General features: G+C 32.6%; 1 long non-coding RNA gene across 1 annotated transcript; it reads left to right on the forward strand.

Moving 5' to 3' along the window:
- The first annotated feature begins 4,910 nt into the window (after window positions 1–4,910).
- Window positions 4,911–7,614, forward strand: LOC133203055 (uncharacterized). Its single transcript, XR_009723331.1, has 3 exons — window positions 4,911–5,026; window positions 6,640–6,722; window positions 7,440–7,614. It is a non-coding gene; the product is annotated as an uncharacterized LOC133203055 (long non-coding RNA).
- Window positions 7,615–18,197: the final 10,583 nt, after the last annotated feature.

Here is an 18,197-nt window from a genome sequence, read left to right on the forward strand (position 1 = left end):
TTTTATTCGAAATATTCAGAATCTGTACAGCTCCGATTAAGGCAATGTTTCGTGATCGGAAAATTATTTTTCAAGACTGCCATCCTTTACAAAACATAAGTAAATTGATGTTATGCTAAAAACGAAGAATAACAAGGTTATACAATATTAAATTTGTAAATCAATTAATCAGTTAATACATGTGATAAGATGACAAATCAAATTGTATTGTGATGGCGAGTTTCTTCGTCTTCGCAGCGTCTCCTTCGATAACGTCGCTGCTATTTTTACAATGTTAACAAATTTTTCAGATTTTTTCTTGCTGACAATTCTAAAATATAAGGTTGGATATTCAATTTCATATCGATAAAATCAGTGATGTGGTCGTCCACAATGCAGAATATTCATGTTGTATCGCGTATATTTTAGTAAGATTAACTATAGAGCTGATCAGCCATTGTCGCCTTTGACGTCACAGGGTCACGTGATCGCTATCTAATTAACTTAGATTTTTAATTCAGGGGTTTTCATTTGAGTCAATAATTGGTTAATTACCGCGGTTTATCTGCAGCAAAAACACAAAATTTATAAACTGTAGTCATAAGGAACGTTTTACGCTTTTAATTTCAAATAATTTAGAAACATGCGATAAGTCCTTTAAGAGACATTATTAGAAAAAAAAAACCTTCAGTTTTCAAGTTTATTAAGCTTCTGAGTAAGAATTTTTGGAAGTTTGAAATTTTAAGTTAAAGGGTACCTGCAGTGGCTATTTATTTTTAAATATGTTGAAGATCATGCTAAAATAAAACTAAAGAAAAAAACCGCACCGAAATCTATGCACAACTAACGAAGATATTGGGGAAAAACCCTATTTCACACCTGAGCGATTTTCTGAAACGCTCGGTTTTCGGGCCTTAGCCACTGTGACGTCACAACATGTACCGGCCTTTTTGAATGCATAGAATACAGTGGAAACACGATGAGGATTTTTAGTGTTTTTTCATTAATTTTTAGGGATTTTGTGAATATTAAATTAACGATGACTATAGTATTAGTTCTTAGTTTTGTTTGAAATTAGTTTAGTGGATATTTTTTTCATTATTTCTTTGTGTGTGGTTATAATAAGTAACGATACTAGGAATCGCCAAAAATCATCGATTCATATTTTCCAATAATTAGGAATCGATGGATTATGCCAATTATATCATCAATTTTTTTTCCTTCCGAATATGTATTGACATTTTTTTTTAATTCTATTTGTAAGCAATAATCACAAAAAGACAGTACACAAACGTACGTTAATAAAAGAAAAGATTTCTAATTTAAATAAAAAATAGTAAGTACAGGGTTAGTTTAAAGGTCCCTTCTTCTACAGAACCAAAAGACAAATTTCAACAAAGCATGTCTTGTATACAAGACATCAACACCAATCTTTGGTAACAGGAGAAAATAACTGGATAATTGATACCAAAGTTGTGGAATTAAATAAAACTTCTATCACAGAAAATTATTTATTGTAGTAATAACTTTTAATTACTACATATAAGTACTCTGAAGTTGATATTTAAAAAGATTCTCGAGTTTCTGATTGACAATATGTGGTTTTTGAAGACCAAGTCTTCCAACAATCTGTTGGAATTCCCATGAGTGGCAATTGCGCCCCGTTATTAGCAGACCTGTTTATATATTTCTGTGAAGCAGAATTTATTCAAATATGTCTACATGAGAAGGATACACTTGCTGTGGCCTTCAACTCGACATTTAGATAAATTGATGATGTATTATCAATTAACAATAGTTACTTCCATTCATATGTCGACTCGATATATCCCAGTTGACTTGAAATAAACGATATCACAGAGTTTGACACACCTGTTTCATATTTGGAAATTTTACTAGAAAAAGATGTTAATGGTAACCTAACAAACAAGTTTTATGATAAACGTGATGACTTCAACTTTTCAATCGTCATCTTCCCTTATTTATGTAGCAATATACCCTTAAAACCTGCAAATATACTTATGTCTCCCAGCTGATTCGATACGCAAGAGCATGTTCTTTGTACGAGCGATTTTTAAAACGAGGCAAGCTATTGACAAATTAATTGATGATACAAGGATATCAAGAGTATAACCAGTGACATAGCATGCTCCAGTTTATATGCGTAGAAACGAAGCGTAAACTGAAGTCTCAGATCGGTGTAAAGCACAGGCAAAGTTTACACTTGAATTGGGTAACAAATAATCCCTTTGGGAACAAATATAAACGTTTCTTATAGCGTTCAATTATTTGTTTAAAGAAAACAGTTATGCCTGTTCGAATTTGAGAAAACTCGGGAAATCGCAAATAAACAACAATCCGATACTCTAGATTTTTCAGAAATAGCAAATACTGAGTTATTGATTACTTAACCTCTACATACATTCTTATGATTTGGAACGTGAATTTTAGCTTCACGGATAATTAAAAAAACAACACTTTTTGCCGCTTTGTTGATTTCAATTTTTTTACCATACCATACCTATAACCACTATTAATGTTTTCTTATCTATTATCAATTCCGTACTTCCGTACACAACGCAGATTTAAATGTCAAAGTAAGCCGTTGACTGTAAAAGTCAGCGCTTCTAGCAAAAGTCCTATAAGCTCTGTATCTTCTACATTCTTACTTCTGTAGAGTTTTTTTTAATTATTAGTCCCCTACCGGTGAAACTGGAGGGGACTAAAGGTTCCCTTCTCCGTCTGTCTGTCCCTATGTCTGTCTGTCAGTCTGAGCCACTTGGTTTTCCGCACTTTTTTTCTAAATGCTTGCAGATAATGATCTGATTTTTGGTATGTGAGTGTATCCTGATGAGTTAGAGATCAAGTTTGGATTTCGTTCCGCTCCAATCATTTTTGAGGAAGTTAGGGTCTTTTTTTAATTTTTAATGGTTTTCCGCACCTTTTTTCTAAATCCTTCGGTTCAATAATTTTTACGGAATTATATCCTTTTTAATTGCTAAGGGTTTTCCTCAATTTTTTTCTAAACGCTTGTAGATATTGAGCTGATTTTTGGTATGCAACTTTACCTTGATGAGTTGTAGATCAAGTTTGCATTTCGTTCCGCTTCAATGATTTTTGACGGAATTATGTGTCATTTTTAATTTTAAGAGGGAACCAGATTACACTTGCTGGTAGGAGACAAGTATTGCTAAGTCAATACTCTCAGAATGCTTGTTATTTTTTAGTTATCTTTCAGCCTTATTGGAGTAATATTTTTGGGCTAGGTAAGGACTTTTACGCTGTAAATGAAAATTTCTATCTTAACCTGTTTTGAATAAAACAATTTACTGATCTTTTCAACTTGGAGTGAATAAGCATTTATTTAAAATATGTGAAATGAAAAAAAAAAAAAGAACTCCACTTCATGGTTGATCTTTATTTAGATTAATATTATCTTTTAACATGTTTAAATCACTGAACAACAAATTCATTGCCTTAAGAGCTGTATTCTACAAAATAATAAATATAGATGTTTATCTTACGACTTTGTTTTTTATAACTTTCTGGGGTGATACTTCATACAAAAACCTGAAAGCCAAGGAGCTTGAAAAATATAAGTCCAACAGTTGAAGATTTTTTTTTTAATTTTTAACTATCTTTCAAATTTTACCTGCGTACATTTAATTTTCTTTTTTTTTTCAAAGAATATATATCAATTCTGATGAAGTACCGAGATATTACACATTTCATGAAATATGGTGGTTGAGACAAAGGTTTTCTTATTTTAAATGTAATTCTGTATCTATTTTGTATTAATAAGCCGTCCCATGCGAAAAGGGACCTAGGTATTTTGACGTAATAATAAGAAAAAATCCAGTAAGGAATATGTCAACATTTGCATGTTGCGTTTGTTAATGTGTTAACATTATCAGATTCATTAGAAATAAATTACATTATTGTACAATCATCTGAAAATTTGCAATAAGGTCAACTGAAATAGAAATTTGAATATTTGGATAAGGGTTTCATATGCTTAGTGAATGGGACCGATCGTGGATTCATGTCCTCCTCGAAATGTATATGTTTGAATCTATAACCACATAGTGTTTTTTAACCATGAAATGAAATCTCTTTGAACCATTTTTCCTCAAATCACGAAAATTTGACCCCAACGAAAATATGTGATTTCACAGTATGTATCGAAATGGACATCTGTTGCATCAAAATTGGTACCGTATAAGATTTACATTATGACCCCTGGATCGAGGCCTCGGTTGCGCCTCGATTGACAATGGTATTCTTGGGGTGAAAAGTTTCGACGTTATACTCAACTACATGCATAATTTATATAATAATGCTCAGGACTGATGTGATCCGTTGACAGGGAATGCTGTAGCATATCGTATTTAAAGGAAATCATTTAATTGATTTTGTCTTTCAACTGCTACTGCCATCCTAAAAAATTTATTCTTGCAGTGAAATGACAGATATGACAAGAAAAGTAATTTTTGTGTATTAGTACTGAAATCCAGAAGAAATTATAATATCACATGATGAAGCTAATATTTTCATTACCGATGTGGTATTGATACGTCAATTTATTGGCCAAATTGAGAATGTTCTACACTGTAGATGTAATTGTGACAACTTGATCACCTATCAGGATTTGTCTAGCTTTTGTTATACACTGAATAAATCCCCACGTTGTGCAATTTTAACCGTAAGTAAATACTTTTCAGTGCTTTGAGTACATAAACTAGAATGTATAAAATCAGAATAAGTAACGAATTAAGAATATTGGAAAGTATCTAAAATATTGCTAATACAGCTGTTTATCTCATTCACGCTTCCACGTTGTCACGGGCGATGCGGTTGCCATCTCCGGGCAGCCAATAAGAATCGCGGAAAAATTGCCCGCCATTACCTCCGACAAAACACACAGATGTCGGAGGTGCGAGATGACATCGTTTAACGCAATTTATCCGCTGGGTAAATGAAAATTGTGAAGTCCAATGCATGGGATATATGTAATAAATATACGAGGTATCTGGAAACAATATATCAGGTGAGTTTTATTCATTTCTTAAGTCCAAAACATGGAAAAGCAAGTGTTTACGTTGCGTAAACAGCTGATAAAGGCATGTCATGTGGAAGACCGAAACACGACTGTCTGTTAAAAATAAGTTATTCAGGTATATTAACGAAGTTAGTGATAATGTAAGTGGAAATTAAAGAGAGCAATGTTTAGATGTTGTTACACTAGTATCACGTACAATAGCGATTCACAAACTTTGACTTTAACTTATGGGCTCAGACTAGGACTCGACCGTTTAAAGCTTATCTCGGTGAACTGAATATCAATTTTCGATAGTGAGAATGCTGCGAAAAATAGTGTGTATTTTTCACAATATTTTATCTTCAAGACTTTTGTGATTGTATAAAGCTTTATGAATCTAAATTAAATTGTATCATTTGTGGGTCATGAAATGCTGACTGTAGACAGCAAAATCCATGCAGTTCCTCAGATGGGTCACAGTCATCATGAAAGGAAGACTATTTTTGAATTATCGAGACGAGTTGTATGCTTACTGATATTACATTAAGAAAAGTATATGACATTAAGATACTTAGTTACAAAGCCAGTATGTTTATTCAAGTGAAGATGTCAATATAAGCGCATAACTATGAAAACTTGACAATATATATTAAGCTTACAATAAAATAACAGATAAATGGTCGTTTCTCTGCTATACATTATTGATAATTATTTAGTCTTGGTGAAAACACTGAGGATAGTTAGCTGCAAGTTTATTTATGAGATCATGTTTTTAAAGATGCTTGGACACAGATTTGAAGTTAATATTTTCTCAAATTTTCTGTATAATTTCATGACTTATATGTTGATATAGCATTTCATAATAAAATATAATAAAAATCTTATTTCATCTCGTAGTTATTGAAACTTCAAATTTCTGAAAGCGTTGGATTGACACATCCTTGCACTTTCACAAATTTTAATTTTATTCTTAATACTTAAGAAAAGTCGCAATTTTTGTTGTGTATTAATGAAAAATATTAAAACTATAATCCAGAAAATTCAGAGTAGAAATATTCGAAAGCAAAACCCACTCACAGTATTGTCAGTCCGTACTCAGTGGTGTGTGCAGACTTTAACAATTGAACACACCTGGTGAATCGTAAACATTAACAATAACAGAGCTCGTGCCCTGTTTACAAAAAAATTACGTTTCACGGGTGTATTCAATTTGTTAAACTCTGTACACAACACTGAGCACGGGCTGACGATATTAGTGAGGGGGTTTGCTTTCGCACATTTCTACTCTGAATTTTCTGGATTATAGATGTAATGTTTTTCATTAATACACAACAAAATCGCTTCTTTTCTTGAATGTTAGGGATAAAGATAAAATTTGTGAAAGTGCAAGGATGTGTAAATCAAACGCGTCCAGGAATTCGTAGTTCCAATAATTTCCAGATAAAATAAGTTTTTAATTATATTTTCGTGTGAAATGCTATTGCAATATGTAAGTCGTGATATTATACAGAAAATTTGAGAAAATAATAACTTCAAATCTGTGTCTAAGCATCTTTAAAAGCATTAGAAAAATCCAAGTCAAAGGACTTATTTATATTTTAATAAATATTGCATGCATTCAGGATCAATGATGGAGCGCAAGAGGAAACAGAAAAGAATCTTCACCCCTGTGTCTTAACAGAATGTCCAAATGAATTGTCAACAGGTAACATGTATGTATATACAATAGGAACATCACCATGGACTAGTTTACCAGTTAGATATGCAATTAACAAATGATAATAGAGAAAGGAAATTGCAAAAATATAACCGTTTCCTAATGCATCAAAATCTCTTAACCCACTCTTGACACAAATGTTTTTTATGCAGTTAAAGAAAATGAAAATCAATACTGGAAGTAATATTCTTAAGGACCCTATATACACTGACGAAAAATGATTTTTGAACTTTGAGAAAATTATATAGTGTAAAGGAGGATATTTTGAAATTAACCAATTCATTTTTGATATAGGGAGCGTGCTTTTTTTATCCAGGAAAAATCTTCAAAGATAATGAAGTAATTATAAATAAAATTCACTTTTGCTTACTCAAATGGAGAAAATACATGCAAATAAAGTTTTCAACTACTCTATCTTGATCTAATATAATGTTTAGAATACTTGGATTTATTTTAAATTATGTCATACAGTGCAGATTACAATTTATTCTATTTCTATATCAAATGATGGGTCAGTCTAACTACACAAAAGTACCCTGAAATTAGGGTGGAGTGTAGAGAGGGTCCTTAAGTAAATAAATAATTCTTAAATCTCTTTCTTATTTTAAATTAATTAAAAATCACACCTTCTAGATATTGTTATTTTTTACTTAACTTGTGCTATACTCATAGATCCTTAGAAAATCTCTTTTTTTATTTGTAAAGAATCCTTGAATCCATTTTACCAAAATCAGCAAGGCAACTTTTAGAACTACAACAACAGAGAGAACCTTCCATCTGCAGAACAAACTAAATAATCTTCTACAGCTCCACATGTCAACAGAAGAAACCTTCCATCAACAGAGACTAAATAATCTTCTACAGCTCCACATATCAACAGGAGGAAAAAAGACCTTCCTGTCATTAAGAAAAAAGCAAATGAAAAAAAAAAATTTTTTTGGGTTGTTTGTATATCATCTATACCAACATGAAACATTATTGAAAAATTTGAATTTTTGTCATCAGAAGAAAGTCCGCTGTATGTAGAAAAATGGGACAATACAAATGACAAAAGAATTGTTTCAGTCAGCATTGATATTTTTCTGGTAAATAGTCCATAGTTGTATATTAACACTGATGAGGCTAAGGTACAATTTTGGATTAATTGGTGTAACATGAATGTTTGATGTGTCAGTGATTAGTCATGTGTTTGTTGACTTTGTATATATGTTAGGTTTTTTTTAAAAAAAGATCAGTGATTTTTTCACTGACTTCAAGAGAGGCAGACTTTGCTACATCTGTCTTTGGTGTTTGAGAAGATTTCTAAAGATTTTCTGTATATATTCCTATGTAAAACTTTCATTACCCATTGTGGCTCACATTACCCCTGGGGTCATGACCTGAACAAAATTGATTTTGTTTTTGTTTGTTTGTTTGTTTTAAAAATGTGTTGAAATTGACCCAGTAGTTTTTGAAAAGAAGCTGAAATTATGAATAGTTAACAGACAGACGGACGGTCAGACAAAATGTGATCAGTAAAGCTCACTTGAACTTCCAGTTCAGGTGATCTAAAAATGTTATTTTTTGCGTTATTCTTATATTATGATGAGCAATAAATTATATCTATAATATTATATCGGCATATGATCGTATATAAGAATAATTTCCAAATAATATTACTACTGAACAAAAATAAATACCTGTATTCAATCTCCAATTATATATTACAAGAAAAAAAGACTAGCTGATTTATCAGATATCTCAAGAATTACGGTATCTGTATATGTCATAGTGATATACATCAATCCTGGACACAATTTTCTGACTAAAAAGTTTTCTCCGTACCGTATTGCGAGTAATGCTGTCTCTCTCCCTCCGTGCGTGTGTCTGTTTGTCAATTTCTCTTTCTTTCTCAAGTAAATATTCGTCAGAACAATATATCGACGACAATATATGCTGACCTAAACTGTACATATTGTCGCTGACGACAATATGTGCTGGTGCTTGACTGTACATTTTATCGTCCATTATGCAGGAAGAAAATAAGGCTCGTCTCGGTACATATTGTCGCCGGCGACAATATGTACCGATGGACGACAATATGTGCAGTGAGGGTAGGTACATATTGTCGCCGACGACAATATGTACAAAACGACAATATGTACCGTCACTGGGTTCTTTATCGTGCCATCGCCTACCGTGACACAGGATCTCGGTTTTCAAGGTATCATCCAAAAGACCCGTGACTTTCACTTCTAGTGCCGGGCACTTGGCGAAGGAACAGTCACTACCTATGTTTAAGTCTTAGGTTTGACGAGGCGCAGCGAACGAGAATCGAACCCGGGCCTCCCGATCATAAAGCGAACGCCCTACCACTAGGCTACCGTGACCGGTAATAACAATTTGAGACGTGTAGCACTGTCATTAATATTGACGAAATTCTGAAATATATATATGATACTGTTAAGTAAATGATTTATATAGTGACTTGACAATACAATGAGAAACAATTGTTCAAACATCTAGCCCTATACAGTGTGTCACTGCCTAGGGAAATTTGATAGAAGAAAAATAATACTTTCTAAATTTGACATTAACATATTATTACTGTTATATGAAATGAACAGTATTATTAAACTTTTCTGTATACCCATACCTTGTCTTTATTTATTTTGCACATTTTGTATCATTTTATTGGTATCCTTGGATTTAACATCTGTGATATCATTCATTGATACAGAATTATTTTGTTTCATCTTGAAATATGCCACTGCGGAAGACTTAATGCTTGTGCTGTAAGGACATCCTTCAAACCTAGCAATTTGAACTGTTGAATGCAATTTATTTGTTCAACAGCATGTGAACATTTTCCTTAATCCTTTAAGTTTGTGTTTCACCTTGAGGTTTAGAACAGATGAAGTACATTGACTTTCGATCATTAATTAAACTGTCTTTTACAAAGTAATTTCCGCATGCCCCTAAAACCATAAAGGGTTTCTGAAATACGTATCACAAAGTCCTTGCCTAGAATCATAAACAAATAACAGACTGAGGCAAAAATTGAAATTTGGAATGATTATTTTAATTTTAAACATGACTAAAACATTGCAAGTTTATTTAGTACTGTATAACCTAAAAATACAAACACAGGAAGATTCTTTTTTTTCTTCAACTTTATGTGAAAAGTTAAATTTGTGGGAGTTTTTTACTCAAGTGTGTTCTTCAATCACACATCATGGCAAAATTTCTGTAGAAATTCGTGAGCAAACAAGCCGATAGAAAAGTTTTTCCATGTTATTTACGTTAGTTTGTCAGAATCTGCAATCACGTGACTTTCCTTGCCATCGGTGGGCGGAGCGTGGATGCGGGAATTAGATGAGGTATTTCTGGTGGTAAACCTTGCTTCTACCATTTCTATTTAACTCGGAATTTCGAAGTAACGTAAGTTGACATTCTATTAATTTTCAATGTTAAAACATCATGAAATCAAACCATTTTGAATTACATATACTCCTAGTGTTGAATTTATTTAATTTTATTTCATATTTTGATAATGAAAGAGGTTTTCTTTTGAGACGCAATCAGCGACCCAAACTTTTTATGAGTGTAATTATTAAAGAAAAGGTCACAATCAAGTGTCACAGTCTCTAGCAGATAAATATAACTAAACAAGTTGTCGTTATTTTGTTATTGGTTTTGATATTATTTTTAATTAAAATGATTCACTTGTTTTAATTGGTATATCTTACTTCCATTCGCAAGAGCATGTAGATTAATAGAAAGATTAATTAGAGAAAAGTTGAATTATTGGAACTACCTGATTACCCACGGTGTCACGCTGGGATGAATCTTTGATCCAATCTTCTTTTTCCGGCTTCCGATCTCGTTCTTAATAAACGAATGGAGCAGACGACGCTCGAATTCACACGTCATAAACAGGACTAGAATCAAAGCCAGACATCTTTTAAAAACAGATGTATCTTTCTGTTTATATTTTTGAGGATTCAAACAATGCATTTAACTAACTCCTGTGGATCAATATAGAATAAAAAAAAACCCATTGCTTTGTACAATTTTTATTATGAAACTTGTCTTCAGTCTCAGTTTGAATAATATAAATGTCGATATTTCGAAGGACCAGATTAGTCACTTTTCTTCTTCGGTAAATTATCTCCACTTGCAATCACAATGTAGCTATATGTATGACAGAAAGAATTCTCATGCCCCCCCCCTTTTTTTTCTAGCCAGTTTGATATTGGCTAAGTTTGAAGAAGGTTTTGTGTTTGAACGGAGACAGCCTCAAGGCAAGAATTAAATCGTGCTGCACATTGAATAGAAATATCTAGAACTGAATGCAGTAGACTCATTTTTACTTGTTCATTCGTCATTTGAATTAGCTTGTATTAGGGAGAGGGTTTCGGGTGGTTGATAAGGCATAGATCGCGGTATGCTCAATTAAATCTAACGCAATTTTTTACATTTCTCTTTTGAAGCGTGAGAAAAATGTCACCTTAATTGCATAGATATTTTCTCCCCCTTTCATAATAATAAATATTATTTAATATATTGCATTTGAACGATGTAACGCCACTGAACGTTTTGGGCTAAAAAAGGGGGGAAAAAAAAAGAATTGATATAAGTGACATGTGTATACATCTAAAGGAGAAATATGTATTTTTTTTTTTAAAGTCTCAAACACTGCAACATTTACAATACCACAATTTGAGATATCGCAATTCATACAGGGTTTGAAAATTTTTCTTTTGGGAAAAACTTTTTAAAACTTCACAAGAATTACAAGCTATAAATTTTGAAACTATTATCAAAATAGCTTAAATCTAGCTTTATCTTTCAGCTTTGTGGAGTAGCTGAGACTTTTTTCGTGAAAAGTTTTCTTTTATATATTTTAAATCCTTGAACTGTTTTGAATAAAACACTTTACTGATCTGAATAAATTGGGGGTGAATCAGCAGTTATTTAAAATATATGAAATTAAAAAAAAGGAACGGAACTTAATGGTTGCATTTTCATAAGATTAATGTTACATGTATCCCATATAAACCACTGAACCGCAAAGAATGATTCTCTATAAGATAATTTTCCGGCCTACGATAAAATCACTTAAAGTGTGATCTGCAGGGGCTCGTTTCTCAAAAAGTCGTAGATCTGGGCCTAAGTCAGTCCCACTAAGTAAGTTACGCCAAAAGAGCCATAGCTGCCTTACCGACGACACGGCCGACTCAAGAATTTAAAAGGAAATCACCTGTTTCTATTTATAGATATACTGTACCTTTTCAATTCATGAGCAAACTATGTAATATGATTTGAGGACGAGTGTTGCAGGTATGTCAAATGACAATCATTTTACTTGTTCAATACTCTAATTCTGAGACAAAAGATTTACGCAGAAAATCAATAAAAATAAAACAAGTTGCTATGAATTTGCAAACTTTAATTAAATAGTTAAGGACTGTCTTTTCCCGAGTTACTTTCAAAGTGTAATTGTATATTATATCTTTCTGAAATTGTGTATGCTATAAAACATAATAAAGAAAAACGTAGAAAAGATACACAAAGAAAAAAAATTTAAAAAAAAAACATAAATGGGAAAAATGTGGGGCTTGAACTCGCAATCACCATATTTACATTCCAGCAATCATACCGCTGCGCCAACGAAGTCAATGATGTCAAGCTGATAAATTTAAGACAGATTGCTAAATCTTAGCATTATATGAGAAGTAAAATTTAATATATATTTTCATCATTTTCAATATGAAGACCACCTTTAACCAAAATTATCTAAAGGGAATGAAGTGCAGACATATCCAAATAAAATTATTCAAAAGTTGTTTTCCTGGTTAAAGGTGGTCTTTGGCAACAGTTTGTCATCGTTAGGTGGATCCCTCAATAATTACTATATATTCTATACAAACTGGATAATTTTCAAATTTATCATATGAGGGAACTATTAATATTTAAATATCATTATTGTGTGATTTGGTTTTACGCATGTATAAACTAAGACTGTATGACAAAATTTTGGTTAAAAAGTGTAATTAAGAAATCACTAGTAGAGTAGGCGAAAATGCCTAAATCGCGTTTCAGAAAGCGGCGTAAGACTGGGCCTACTTAGAACTCTCCACTAATTACTAAGCATGCGCAGATCGTATTTTATTTGGTTTAGAGACTACAATTACACATGTACATGTGGCGGATCAAATTAAAGCTGACATGAACTCTTAAAAATGTGATATTTTCATCCTTGTACGACTTATTTCATTCCCGTACTCCCTTTTCCGCCATATTTCTTTCAGATTCGCTCACTTATTTTACCGGCTATATAAACCCTGATGCCTTTTTTACACTTGAGTGATTTTCTAGCCTGGCTGTCGACATGTACACATCTCCGATAGCAAAGTTTTGGAACACGTCATGAACTGACCGAAAACGTAGGCCTGTACACATTTCCGATAAAGCAGTTTTGGAACACGCAATAAATCTAATAATCCTACCAAAACTAGGAATTTTACTGAAAACTGGAAAGGATATATAAATTTTGAATAATTTTGATGCAATGCATAAAAATCAAAACGGCAAATGCATGTTTGATATACATTACATATTATATATTTGAACAATAAAGAAGGTACCACATATATTTTTTTCCAAAAAAAAATCTCCACTGTACTGTTGAGCTTTATGCATGCTACACGGTATAAGCACATACTATGCAACTTACGCATTGAAGTTATACATGCATGCATGCATGCCGAGAAAACGCGTCGAACGCTTTATACTCATCTGCCTGAAATACAGAGCTACAAGGATGTGCACATGTCGAAAGAATTACTTCCTATTTTCCTTTTATTGAAATATGCATCACAGAAGAAATAACTCCATTTGTAACTTTACGGTAAACAAATTGTCACTAGCACTTGAACACACGTGGTCCCTGCCGATCAGCATTTTTGGTCAGGGAAAATATCGAAATGTGGAAATGACACTGATATTTGCCTGATTAGACAATGTAGTCACGCAAATAAAACGTTTCAGAAATCGAACTAACTGTTGTCGGTACATGTAGTAAATATGTTCATGACTGTGGCTTTATTACAACAAATTTATTACATAAACATACATTCTTGTTACGGATCTGACATCTTTTAAAGAAAATGAAAGGGGAGGGGGATATGTAGAATACATTTTTCAATATATTTTAAACAAACGTCGAAAAAAGGTCGGATTTTCCTTAATCAAATATATTTAAATACTTGCAATGAACTGGTCTCAACTATTTCAGATATAAAACTGATATATCTTAAATTTACACACACTGAACAATTTGTTTCTGTAGATATTTTCAAATCAGGACCCTTTTAGGCGTCATAAATTACAAGCACGATTGATACAATTATCAACAAGCACAGACATAATTATGTGTATATAAAATAATCTACAGTACATGTTTTTGTATATATTGAAGTTGAGTAAGTATTACACTATTAGTATATGTAAAAGTAATACTGATAATTGAAATAGTTCTACCGTGTACCCAAATGTGAAGTGGTGTGATTCAACAAACTTTGCGCGCATTGCCAAAGATATCAGGAGGCGATGCAAAAGTACTAATTATTACATTACGTAAGTTTTTTTTAACAACTACACATATTTACACGTTTTAGATATTTAAAGAAATTTTGTGATGTGACTGAATGATTAAAATATGGTTGCGTGCATGTGTATTATTTCTTTAAATATCATATAATTCTAATTTTAAAATAGTCAAAGTTTATAGGAAAGGAAAACAATGTGCCCCTGACAGTGTCCACCCCCCTTCCCCCCCCCCCCCCCCACACACACACACACAAAAGTTTTTTTTTTATTTTGATTTTTTTTTTCTTGTCTAAAAAATTTCTGGTAGGAACCCTCTGTGCTCTTTGGAGGTATAAAGAAACAAAAAACTGAATTTGTTTCCTCTGGAAAGAACACGAGAAGGGTCCACATATTTCCATTCCCGTGAAATATAGTTTTCACAATTGTTTTCTTCCCATTTCGTTTGGGTATGTAGGTTTTTTTTCTTCTTTTCTTTTCCCTTTTTTGGGCTTGTCAAAAAAGGAGACAATTTTTTTCAGCAGGTTTGATCCACCCTGCCCCAGGAAAATTCCTCAATCTGCCCTCATTTCCCAAGATTTTTACTACATCGGATTTTATATGCATTATCATGTATGGATGCTTACACATAAAAGAGAGAGAGAGAGAGAGAGAGAGAGAGTATACTTGTATTGAAAATGCAAAAAATATTTATCTATAATCTTGCGGTTTAGATTTTAAGTAATCCTTAAACTATCTTTTAAGATTTTCTCAAAATACAAGAAATTGAATAGGTACCCAATTTTAGACTACCTGCGGAAACTCTCCAATCTGAAAAGACTTTCTATACATGCATATAAAACACACGTAGCACCGTTTCTCAAAATGTGTGTATGCGAGGGGGAGCGGGGACAGTAAAATAATTGACAAGGAAAAGAAAAACTTTAGGCACTTAAAAACTGGGGGGAGTGAAGAAGGAAAACAGGCATTTAAAAAAAATCGTAGTCAGGGGAGGGACAGATTCTCTTCATACTATCATTTTCGGCAGAAAAATATTTGAGTACAATGTACAATAATGTTGGATTAGAGTTGGGGGGCAGCCAGTCTTAAAATAAAAAAAATCCCTGTCGAACACGTGGGTGGGGGATGCCCCCCTTTTTCCGAGCATAATGTTTTACTGTTTAGTATGAAATACACACTCAGAGGCTGATCTCCTCCACTTTTTGTTGCACTATAGTCAAATCCTTGAAAAAGTTGCCCCCCCCCCCCATCCATAATTATTATTATAATTTTTATTATTAATTTTTTTTTGCTTGTCAAAGATTTTTCAGGTAAAGTGTCAATTATTTCTTAGATATTACGTGCCTGAAAGACACTCTGAAAAAAGGGAGTACCCCTCCCCCCCTCCACGTATGTGTATATTTGTTAATTTGTGTTCTGGTTAAATGCTCTCATGTCGTGTTCTAAATGATTTTTTACACCAAATTACTCAGTTTTGGTTTCAGATAATCAGCAATCAGCCTTTTTTTTTTTAGTGATTTCTTATTTTTTACCCAGTCGCGCTAATACTAATTCCCTTTTTTACTTGTGATATTTTCCCTGACCAAAATCTGATCAGCACGGACTAAGCGTATTCAAGTGCTAGGCTGTACGATGAAGTGACAACGTGTTTACTGTTGAGTATTTATGGAGTTTATTACTTTTTGTGATGCATATTTCAATAAATGGAATACAAGGTGTAAATTATTCGGCATGTGCACATCTTCGAACGGGTACAGTGGTCTATTTCCAGGTATGAATAAGTTTACAGTGTTCGACGTGTTCTCTCGATATGCATCAGTTGTATTTGAATGCATATGGACATGCATAGGAAATACGCTGGTGAAGTGGTGGTTTGTTCCATTCTTACGATAGATTATTGCAAATTGTTTGTACGAGTTTTACTGTATATTATTTCAAGTTTATTGTGCATATATATATTGGTATGCTTTTAAAAAACACGCGCAACTATGATTTTTCTTCCAAACTTGCAATTATGTTATTCAAAACGATAATTATTCATAATTATCATTATGACTGTTTTTATCTGTTCTGGTTTTAAAATGTTTTCATCAATTCATGTGTTCCCAAATACTTTACTTTCGGAGATGTGCACGCGTCGATAGCCAAACCAAAAATTCACTCAAGTGTAACGAGAGCAATTGGGTATATATCGTTACAATAAGACAAGGTATCTGAAAGAAATATGGCGGAATAGTTGGTATGAAACAAGTCGTACATTGATGCAAATGTTGCGTTTTTAAGAATTCATGTCAGCTTTAATATCAAACTTAAACCTAAATACAGAAGTAAAGCACTGAAAGCATGAGTGCGCGTGCATGTTTTCTCTCTTCACAATCTTTCAAACATATATTACGCAAACCCACCTGTATTTTCAAGGTCAAAGCATTAAAATTAAGTAACTATTTTTGTATGCTAAAATAGAAAAATCTATATAGGTACAAATTACATTAGAAAAACATTAAGGTGTACACGACTGTGTTATTTTGATATACATTCGTACATTAAAACCCAAACGATGTACATAGTGTAAGCATGATAGGTACTTGCGAACAATTCGAATAGATTAAGCATGCATGGGGTATTTTAAGTAATTTTCCTTTTAATATAAGTCATATTGTTTTTCACTTATGTTAAATACATTAAAACAAATACACATAAGGTAGTAGCAAAGGGTTGGAACAGGCTCGTAGCAACAGTTTAAAAGGTGGAGGGGGGCAACTTCCCCAAAAAAAATCTGACAAGCCAAAAAATAAAACCTAAACTACCAAACGGTAAGGGGGAACTTACCAAATTAATGTAACTAAAAAAAAACCTTAAAGAATTGTCCAAGTCAAAAACCTAATTATTATAACTGTCCAAGACTGAAGTCATGGAATTGCACAGTGCTCGACCTTACAGCGACAAAAAGTATGTGTGTGTTGGGGGGGGGGGACATCTGAAGGAAAATTTACTATAGCAGGAAAAAGTGGAGGACCGGGGCCTCATGGCCCCACCACGTTCTACGGACCTATACACTAGTATTATTATAATATAGATAAGAGTTTTGAAAAATTATCAGTTGTATTGAATTTATAATTTCATTTGATGTAACAGAATAATCAATTCTAACTGAATTAGACTTATTGGTATTCAATTAATACATGTATTATAATATTACACTTTTGGACATACAGTATTACATTGATATCGATATGATAATTTACAGTCCATGCAGAAATACGCATATTCAGCATATTCATTAGCACACGCATTCTTGTTAAAGGTTTGCAAAAGCTTAATTAGTTTTAAAACAATTTCTTGTCAACCATATGACAGGCAAGCAATCTAGTATTTTTATGAAATTCTAAAATATTTCTATTAATTGATATATTCCAGTCAGGATCAGATTTATTTAGATCGGACAAATTACAACTTTCAACATCACCATATTTTCCTTGAATCTTGCAAATTTCCGTTTAATTTTTAATAATTTAATTCTGGTTGTAACGCTGTATTTGATTGGATAAAAAAAAAATTCCTTTATATCGTACAAAATGGGTTGCGTACGTCACAATGACTTTCATCAAAAACGTATCGATCCGCCTGACGTTATATTCAAATTTTGTAATAATTGAAGTCATTTTAAACGACAATCGTCTTTTTTTTTTTAGACCAAATGAATGAAAATTAAATTATAAGGAATGAAAATAATAGCTACCCAATTTATACGGTATAAAGTGGGTTTGAACAGTTTACACTTTTTTATAAACCGCTTCGCGGTTTATAAAGCGTAAACTGCCCCAACCCAGTTTATACCGTAAAAAAGGGTAGCTATTAAATTCATTCCTTAAT

The sequence above is a fragment of the Saccostrea echinata genome, unplaced genomic scaffold (genome assembly GCF_033153115.1).
Source record: "Saccostrea echinata isolate AGI-Se365-2 ecotype Australia unplaced genomic scaffold, CSIRO_AGI_Sech_v1 ptg000047l, whole genome shotgun sequence".
Lineage (NCBI taxonomy): Eukaryota > Metazoa > Mollusca > Bivalvia > Ostreida > Ostreidae > Saccostrea > Saccostrea echinata.